At 40.8% G+C, this 9,819-nt stretch overlaps 4 non-coding genes across 4 annotated transcripts; 2 read left to right on the top strand and 2 right to left on the bottom strand.

Moving 5' to 3' along the window:
• Positions 1-761: 761 nt before the first annotated feature.
• On the bottom strand, positions 762-833 carry trnaq-uug (transfer RNA glutamine (anticodon UUG)). Its single transcript has one exon. It is a non-coding gene; the product is annotated as a tRNA-Gln (tRNA).
• A 365-nt stretch (positions 834-1,198) lies between these two features.
• trnas-uga (transfer RNA serine (anticodon UGA)) lies at positions 1,199-1,280 on the top strand. Its single transcript has one exon. It is a non-coding gene; the product is annotated as a tRNA-Ser (tRNA).
• Positions 1,281-5,521: 4,241 nt separating this feature from the next.
• trnal-uag (transfer RNA leucine (anticodon UAG)) lies at positions 5,522-5,603 on the top strand. The gene has a single exon. It is a non-coding gene; the product is annotated as a tRNA-Leu (tRNA).
• Positions 5,604-9,154: 3,551 nt separating this feature from the next.
• trnam-cau (transfer RNA methionine (anticodon CAU)) lies at positions 9,155-9,226 on the bottom strand. Its single transcript has one exon. It is a non-coding gene; the product is annotated as a tRNA-Met (tRNA).
• Between the last annotated feature and the right edge of the window lie 593 nt (positions 9,227-9,819).

Here is a 9,819-nt window from a genome sequence, read left to right as displayed (position 1 = left end):
TGTCATGATATAGTAGGTTCTCAGTCATCCATGTCATAGTTAACAAGGGAAGGTTTCTCAACTGTCAGCCCCAAATATATGGGTGTTCATGGAGACATGGAAGAAAGTCACCAGGGTGGCAATGTGCTTGACAATGGCAATACATTGCGCGGGATGTGAAGGGAATGTGCAATACAGGCTAAATCCTATGGTGGGAATCAAGATCCACAATGTCTCTGTCCACAATGTCCACCTGAATCCAGAAATGTCCCTGCCAGAGGGGTAATAGACTGACAATTGGTCAACATTGTGCAATTATCTTCAAAATTTCCAAACTGAGTCCACAGATATACCTGCCAGTGGGAAATACTCCCGCACCCATATCTGACAATTGAAAGCTGTGGGAAAGGGGGTTCCAAAGCTATAGACCATTCAACAAGCAGTTCTGATGCACTATACTGGCCCATTCAGGATGAGCACTGTATACTCTCACTACAGCAACACAAGTTAAAATTTCAGTGATACCTAATTTTTATGGTGATTACAAGACTGAATGCAAAGTGTGATCCCCCATGCAACTCAAAGCCTATCACTTCCAGTCAATACTGTCAAATGTGGAGCTCCTTCAAGTTACATTAACAACCAGGTGACTCCTCAACATGCCCCCACCAATGTACTGTTTACAGTCTAAATGTTCAAGGACATTACACTGTAAGCTCACTTTAAACTAGATGTGGAAAGTTGAAAGGTTGATTTTTTAACCGGTGCTGTGGCTTAAAAACAGTTCCCACTGAGATTTGAACTCAGATCGCTGGATTCAAAGTCCAGAGTGCTAACCATTACACCATGAAATCTTCAAAAATCTTACAAGAGTTTGCTAGGTAGTTTCTTTCATTATATCAACATGTGTGATATTAAAGGCACACAAAAATCACAACAATTAAAATATCACGCCCCAATATATTCTCGGTTTTGAGTCCTCGCCCCTACTATTTTCGACATGGCCAGACGTAATCCGGCTAAGAAGCAGCACTTTCAGAGGTGGAGATTGAAACCCTGACATCTCAGTTTAATTTGCAGTAAAGTATACACTTAAATGTACCCATATTTAAATAAACACACGGTAGCAAAGTTTATGCAGTGTTTTTTAATTTTACTCGTGTTTTTTTCGTGAGTCAGTGTAAATATTAGTGCAAATCAGTATTATACTGCTTTTCAGGTTGTCGTGGCCGAGTGGTTAAGGCGATGGACTTGAAATTCATTGGGGTCTCCCCTCGCAAGTTCGAATCCTGCCAACAACAAGAGGCACTCTTTAATTGTGGTGACACTCTCATTATGGCAGATGTGCCTTCATGGACAATACTATATATCAAATAGTTACTGGAGCCACTGATGCATCTCTGAGCATTATTTCATTCTCCATGCACAGATGTGTTGCAGTTGATATGGCTTTGGTTCCCAGCCAGTAACTTTCTTTGAGTGACGTTACTTGCTTTATTCGTCAAGAAGTAACCAGAAAGGTTACTCTCCCAACCCGGTTGATAAAACATTAGATCTCGTTATATCGCACAAATAAGGGAACATAACAATCAATCAAGCTGCCTCCATGAGGATCCACAGACACAGACATGTTCCACCACCCGCAATTAAGCCTGTCTCCTCAGCTTCTAGACGCCGCTGCATCACCTTGCATCTGCGTTTGTGACAGTTTCTCACAGTAAGCAAAGCTCACATAAAGCAAATGCTTGTGGCTTTAAGATCGAGCTCCCTGGAGTGATCCAACTCTGGGATTTATCCTTCTGCAGAAGACCATAGAGGCAGCTTCTCCAATTTCTGAGTAACAGGAAAATAGCCTGATAAGCATACAGTGGTGTGAAAAATTGTTTGCCCCCTTCCTCATTTCCTGTTCCTTTGCATGTTTGTCACACTTAAGTGTTTCGGAACATCAAACCAATTTAAACAATAGTCAAGGACAACACAAGTAAACACAAAATGCAATTTGTAAATGAAGGTGTTTATTATTAAAGGTGAAAAAAAATCCAAACCATCATGGCCCTGTGTGAAAAAGTGATTGCCCCCTTGTTAAAACATACTATAACTGTGGTTGTCCACACCTGAGTTAAATTTCTCTAGCCACACCCAGGCCTGATTATTGCCACACCTGTTCACAATCAAGGCATCACTTAAATAGGAGCTGCTTGACACAGTAAGAACAGGGGACCTTTTGCGTGTTAGGCTAACGTGATAACCACTACACTACGGAAACTGATGAGCTGCATTTATTTTGCATATTTGTAGGAAAATGCACATTTTTTATTTTATTGCAAATGTTCAAAATGCTACAAAATAGAGATTTTAAACTAGATTCAGTCACAGATGATTTGTCATGGATTTGAATGACAGCAAATATGTAGTAAACCTAAATAATTCTACATGCATTGACTGTGGCCTAAATGTTGGAATAGCGCCACCTATTTCTTGATGTGCCAAATATGAAGCTTGGGCATTCCTCGTTAGTATAATGGACAGTATCTCCGCCTGTCACCGCGGGGCCTGTCGCATATAGGTGGCATTCGCTGACAGCATATTAATCTTTACGGTCATTGGTATGCAGGTCACTTGATGTAATACAAGCAAATACATATGGCCCCACTCAACAGTTTTGTGATACGTGGCGTGCAACTGTATGTCAATGATCAAGCGTGTTGCTGTGACCAAGAAACCACCAGCAAAATGACTGATACATCATCAGTTCCGAAATTTTCTTGGATGCTAAATATTTTTAACTCAAAGTCAGAATCCAATTGACATGTAAGAAAATTACAATACACGTCCATCTTCCCCAATTTCTAAGTAACAGGAAAATAGCCCGATAAGCATACATGTGCAGCTCAAATTTAAAAAGCCATAAAGCAAATGCTTGTAGCTTAAAGATCGAGCTCCCGCTCATAAAACATCAGACAGGCGTAGTCTCTGTGGCGCAATAGGTCAGCGCAGTCGGCTGATAACCAAAAGGATGGTGGTTCAAGTCCACCCAGGGATGTTTGTTGCTTAAATAACCCGGAGTGAGCCAACTCTGGGATGTATCCTTCTGCAGATGACTATGAAGCAGCCCAGCAACAACCCAAGTGGCCTTACCTCTATTAGAAGGCACAGTTCTGCAAACCATGTAAATATTTATCTTTGCGGTCATTGGTATGCAGGTCACTTGATGTAATACAAGCAAATACATAAGGCGTGTAACTGTGTGTCAATGATCAAGCTTGTTGCTGTGACCGAGAAACCACCAGAAAAATGACTGATACATCATCAGTCAGCTATTACACCCCACTGCTGCTGTATGTGGACTGTGGCTGCTGCATCAGTGAGGGTCCAGCAAGCTGCAGACAAGGTTTGGGGAGTGGCCAGACCTCCACATACGCTGGACATCTGGCACTTCATGCGAAGGCTGGCTGTCAGGGGTACCACTGACGCTCATTCCCTCTACCCCACCTTCATGAGCTGTCTCTCTGCCTGCATATTTGATGCAGGAGACCTCTCTCTGTTGCGGCAGGCAAAGACAGAGCAGGTCAGGCAGGAGGGTGTGCCAGCCATGACTGATCGTGTGGTGGATGCAAAGATCAGTAAGAAGGAGCTGAGCCAGTACGGTCTCAGGGGGACATGCGGTGAGGAGGCCACCATCTGTAGGAACTGGAAGGGGCAAACGGGAGGGACCCTTAAGGGGGTGCCACTGCTGGACCAGGTGCGCATGGAGCACATCTGGCGTGTGCAGCAACACCACGTCAAGTGCATCCAGGACCTGCCTGGTGTGCAGCTTTATACAGAGACGGGCACTATCAAGTGTTCATCAAGGTGTTGTCCTGATTAAGTATCGCTGTGCCAGAGGGTCCACGTCTCTTGAATTTTTTCATTGACACCTGAACAGGTTCATTCTGTCTAAGTAGTATGTGTTTCATGATTGTACTTTTGTTTTTGAATGGTAAATGAACATATTTTTAAAGAATAATTTTAGAAGTCTTGGACAGTTACCTTGCAATCTAAAACTGTATATCCTATTGTCTCTAGAACAGGGGTATTCAATTAAAATTCCAAGAGGTCCAGATGGAGAAGATTTCAAAAAGCAAAGGTCCACAACATCACAATGACTAACTTGCGTTATGATTCAGTACCACAGCCTAATAGTTGTATGAAAATATGTAAGTATCCTAGTCAACAAACTACTCAAAATAAAAGTACAATTCAATAATATTTTAACAATATTTATCTTCAGTTTATATATTGAACTGTAGGGATCATAAATAATAAGTACTCTAATAATACATTTAAAAAAAATCTTAATAAAAAAAGGCTGCATTTAAAATAAATTATAAATACATCTCAAAATAAAGTGCTGAATTTTATAAAAATATAATAAAAAGTATAGCTTGAGTTTCCCTTTTACTCTTTAGTTAACTCCCTTTTACATCTTAAGTTTGAACAAATTTATAATCTCAACAGCTTTAACACGTCTTTTTCTCTTTCTTTCCCTTTTATATCCCACTTCCCAAATTTATTTTAATAATTTAATTTATTAAAACCTTATCCAAATCCAGGCAACTTTAAGGGAACATTCATTTGCACGTTGTTGAGCAGTGAATGAATGTGTTAGGATTCTGCTGGATCGATCTAATTGGGCTTTTAGATCGTTTATTTTCTGTGCCCTCAGTCCGGATGTCAGTGGGTATATTGGTCAAAAGATTTGTGCTTTGTCTCATATAGTGGCGCTTCACATTGCTGCTTTTAATAATTGCAACAGTCTCTGAACATATGAGACATACCGGTTTTGAACTGCCCGTGGGAAGAATGAACATGTAAGAATCTGTCCATTCTTGATTGAAAGCTCTGTTTTCGCTGTCCACTTTCTTTTTTTAGAGCACGCCATGTAATACATGTCTCTTTTTCGTTTTGTCTCTCCCTGTGTGTATATCTCACTCTCGCTCGAGTTGCAGCGGTTATCGATATGCACAGATTTGATTGGCTTAATAGCGTCACATGACATGCTTTACAACGCATACTAGTGCTGAACCAGTACCATAATTACCAGAAAGGCTACGCAGGTTAAAATAGAAGCGCTCCGTCAAAAGTCAATAATTCTCAATAATGTATGGATTTTGATCCGGGTCCGGACAGTTCGGCGGCTGGGTCCGGATCCGGACCGCGGTCCGCCTATTAGTGACCTCTGCTCTAGAACAATAGTTGGCAGTTGGAGGGGTAATAGCTCTTTACAGTGAATATGCAAAAGAAGATGTTCACAAATTCAGCCCAGGTAAATGCTCGGCCCATATTCACACAGACCTAAACCTACTCACTTAATGCTGGTTACAATATTCTAATAATCAACATAGCCAGAGAAAAATGACAATGAGTGATAACATTTTTTACTGGCATTTTTTAATAAAGTATTGGCTTTTGTCTTGCAAAAGTTTTGTTCCAATAACATTAACAAGCATACTGTTAGTTACGGTCCATGTGCATCTCACAATGCTGATAACAGTTTCATGCAGGTAGTGTGGCCGAGTGGTTTAAGGCGCTGGATTTAGGCTCCAGTGTCTGTGGAGGCGTGGGTTCAAATCCCACCACTACCATTTGCAAATGTTACATTGCTGGAAGGCAACCAATGTGATGACTTATAGTTCAGATGAGGTCATTCCTTATGACATTGCTTGGTAAAATACCAAAAGTCATTAGAGGAAACTTGGTAGACTCCTTGCTGACTCTGCTGTTAAACTCTGTACTCTGCCCTGGCTATAATGACCACCCAATCATAGGTGTTTAATGTGAAATACTCATTCAATAAAAAAAAAATACTCTTTTTTTTCCTCCTTTTTCCTCTTCCTTTTCCTCTTTTTCCTTCTTACCTCACTATTCCCCTTTTTCCTCCCCCCCCCTCTGCGATTGTTGTTCCCCAGCTTTGGTGCAATTGATAAGGTGTCTGACTACTGATCAGAAGATTCTGGGTTTGACTCCTGGCTAGCTCGTACTGTCTTTAGCGACTAAATCCCTTGTTCGTCATTTCCAACTTTACCCCCCAGTACAAACTCTACAGAGAAATTGTACATGTAGAAAGAGCCAAATGATGAGTAATTATTGTTTCAACATGTGTGTAAAGTCATCTAAGCCTCTAAGTGGCAGTCAACAACAGCAGTAATCAAGCTCTTGCTGTGGTTTTTCTGCTTATGCTTGCTAATCATCTTTCCTTGAAAAAGAAGTGCTAGATAAACTATCCATGACATTTTCATTTGTTAGTCAACAATCAGGGAAAGCGGGAAAATATCAGTAGAGGTGATATTCAGAGTTCCCACTATGTTTTCACAACAAAAAGGCCCTACTGCTACCAAGTGGCAATGATCGTATAGTGGTTAGTACTCTGCGTTGTGGCCGCAGCAACCCCGGTTCGAATCTGGGTCACGGCAGCTCTGTAAAGCTAGTTCTCTGTTGTGTCTCCAAATTGTTCCATCCTCTGCTTCATTTTACATTGATAGAAACTGGACAGCTTATGATAAAGGTCTTGCAGGAGGCCCCACATTTTGGACTACAACAAAGATTTGACTGGCTTTCTGTACACTTGCCAACAAGGATCAACACTGTTTGCATAGAATGGTGTGAGAAGCCAGGTACTCCCAATGCTCTCTAAACCTGGAATCTGATGTTTTTAAGTGTTGTTGTTTGTCTCCCTGTGATGTATTTTGGCGGGAGTGATTTTTACACTTGTTAATAATGTATTTGCCATCAACCCTGCTCAGCACTTTGGTCAACTGTTGTTGTTTTTAAATGTGCTATAGAAATAAAATTGACATTGACATTGACATTGAACGTAGGGCTAGTGGGGCAATGGGTAATGCGTCTGACTACAGATCAGAAGATGTTAGGGTTGACTCCTGGATAGTTTGTTCTGTTCTTTAGCTATTAAATTACTTGATCCTCATTTCCAAGTTTACTCCTCTACAACCTGTCTATCACAGTAAATTGAATACACAGTAAAAAGCCAAATGATGCGTAAATATCTTTTCAACATGTACTAAAACAGCTCTAAATCCTTCAATTTAACTGAAGTACAGCTATCATCAAGCTTCCTCTGTTGTTTTTTTTAGAATCAGCAGTACTAGATAAACTATCCCTGGAATTGTCAGTTGTTACTCATCAATTAGTGGAACCTAGAAAATAGCAGCATAATTTTGGATCTGATTTCCGACTATGCTATCACAACAACGCGGTGATTTTTATACCACATGGTCGCGATCTTACAGTGATTGGTACTCTGCGTTGCGGTGGCTGCAGCAACCTCGGTAGGAATCTGGGTCACGGCACCTGTGAGAAGCTACTTTTCTGTTGTTTCTTTGAATTACTACATCTTCTGCTTTACTTTACATTGATAGAAACTAGACAGCTTAGCCTAAAAGTCCTGCAAGAGTCCCCAAATTTTGGACTGTAACAAACGGTTAACTGGCCTTCTATACACTTGCCAACAAAGATCAACCCTGTTTGCATACAAGGGTGTGAGAACGTAGCTATTGCTAATGCTGAACGTAAGGCTAGTGGTGCAATGGATAACGCGTCTGATTAGTTAGATTAGTTTGAATCCTGGCTAGCTCATACTGTAAACAGTTGATATTTCAGAGTTCCCACTATGCTTTCACAACAACAAGGCCCTACTGCTACCAAGTGGCCGTGATCGTATAGTGCAGGGCTGGCGAACCTGTGACTCGTGAGCCGCATGCTGCTCTTTGCCTGCTCCTGTGAGGCTCTTGCCTTACTGCGTGGCTGGGTTAAAAAAATAAAAAAATTAATTTTACATATTTCTAAATACATATACTGTGTACTTAAGACCCTTTTGCGTTTGGTATCGCGTCGGTCTGTAACATTATAGGACATAGAACAATTTTCAGTCCGATTGTGATTGTAACTATGGGCTAGTTAGCTAACGGTAGCTTCCATGCTACATAAATAAGCCAGACAGAGTTCCAGAGTTCCAAATGCTCCAGTCCTTTCTTTGCATTAATACTAGTTCTTAACATGCTTCCACTGGCTCAGATTATGGAAAACAACAAAATAAGTTACCATAGTTATACGGACAACACACAAATTTGCATAAACCTATCGCCGGGGGACTATAGTCCAATACATAAACTGACTGAGTGCATCGAACAAATTAACAACTGGATGTGCCAGAACTTTCTGAAATTAAATGAAGGAAAAACTGAGGTGGTTGTTTTTTGAGCAAAAGAGGAACGATTAAAAGTCTGCGCTATAGTATTATCACCTTAAGAATATATCAAGGGTAAAAGGACTTATGTGTCAGCAGGATTTGAAAAAACTGGTCCATGCTTTCATCTTCAGTAGACTTGACTACTGTAACGGTGTCTTTACAGCTCTCTCTAAAAAATCAATCAGACAGCTGCAGCTGATTCAGAACGCTGAAGGCTGAAGACCTTTCTTTTTGATGTTGCCTTTCTTTAAATGGTTGTTAATTTCTTTAATGTTTGATTTTGTATACTGCACTGTAACTTTTATTCTTGTGTTTTATCTATTTTTATTTTTTAACTCTTTTTTAACTCTTTTTGTGTAAAGCACTTTGAATTGCCCTATGGCTGAAAGGTGCAATACAAATAAAGCTTCCTTGCCTTGCCTTGAATAGGTTATCACTATTAGTGGAAATCGGTCTTTCTCTGCTTTTTAGGTTGCCGTGGCGGAGTGGTTAAGGCGATGGACTTGAAATCCATTGGGGTCTCCCCTCGCAAGTTTGAATCCTGCCGACAAAGAAAGCCATCCTTTAATGGTGGTCACACATCCTTCTATGGCAGATGTGCCTTCATGGACAATATTGTAATACCTCATAGGTACTGGAAGACTCTGTTGCATCTCTGAGCATTTATTTTCAGTCTCAATGACCAGATGTGTTGCAAGATTTGCAGTGAACGTTATATTGTCCAACAATGGTGGTATAGTGGTGAGCATAGCTGCCTTCCAAGCAGTTGATATGGCTTTGATTTCAAGCAGGTATTATGGTAGAGTCTTTTAAAAGAGCTGCAGAAGCTGTAATGTAGTATATTTATTGTTTTACGCTCCAGTATTTAGGCAGAACCATTTCATTTCAGAAACTGATGCTTTATTAAACATAGATACAAAGCATAGTAATTAGCAGAGGATGGTTTCGATCCATCGACCTCTGGGTTATGGGCCCAGCACGCTTCCGCTGCGCCACTCTGCTCTGGAATAGCTGCCCAGGTCTGTGATTGACATTTTGATGGAAGGTGGCAACCAAGGTTCCAACCGCTCACGGGTTGGAAAGTTAAGCATTTGGTAGACCTTGCAACTATCTTTTATGTGAGCTTCCTGGTTACTCACACATTGATTATTCACATGTAACACTTGTGATTTTCTGTTTTTTTTAAAAACAGGGCATTGTGAGTACAGATATAAACATCAGTAAGGAGTTTACCAAGTAGCCTCGTATCATTTTAGTTTGGACACCAAGTGAGGCTTACCACGATGGTTTGGACTGGGTCGACTAGGGTTTCCGGCTGCTCTTGTAATTGTCAGCCCAAACATATGGGCGTTCATGGAGACATGGAAGAAAGTCACTAGGTGGCAATTTGCTTGACAATGGCAATACATTGCGCGGGATGTTAATGGCATCTTATTGACCTTGTACCCCAATGTGCAATACAGGCTAAATCCCATGGTGGGAATCAAGATCCACCAATGTTTCTGTCTACAATGTCCACCTGAATCAAGAAATGTCCCTGCCAAATGGGAAATAGACTGACAATTGGGTCAACATTGTGCAATTATCTTCAAAAT

The sequence above is a fragment of the Etheostoma spectabile genome, unplaced genomic scaffold (assembly GCF_008692095.1).
Source record: "Etheostoma spectabile isolate EspeVRDwgs_2016 unplaced genomic scaffold, UIUC_Espe_1.0 scaffold00003540, whole genome shotgun sequence".
Lineage (NCBI taxonomy): Eukaryota > Metazoa > Chordata > Actinopteri > Perciformes > Percidae > Etheostoma > Etheostoma spectabile.
This window is presented reverse-complemented; position numbering and strand designations above follow the sequence as displayed.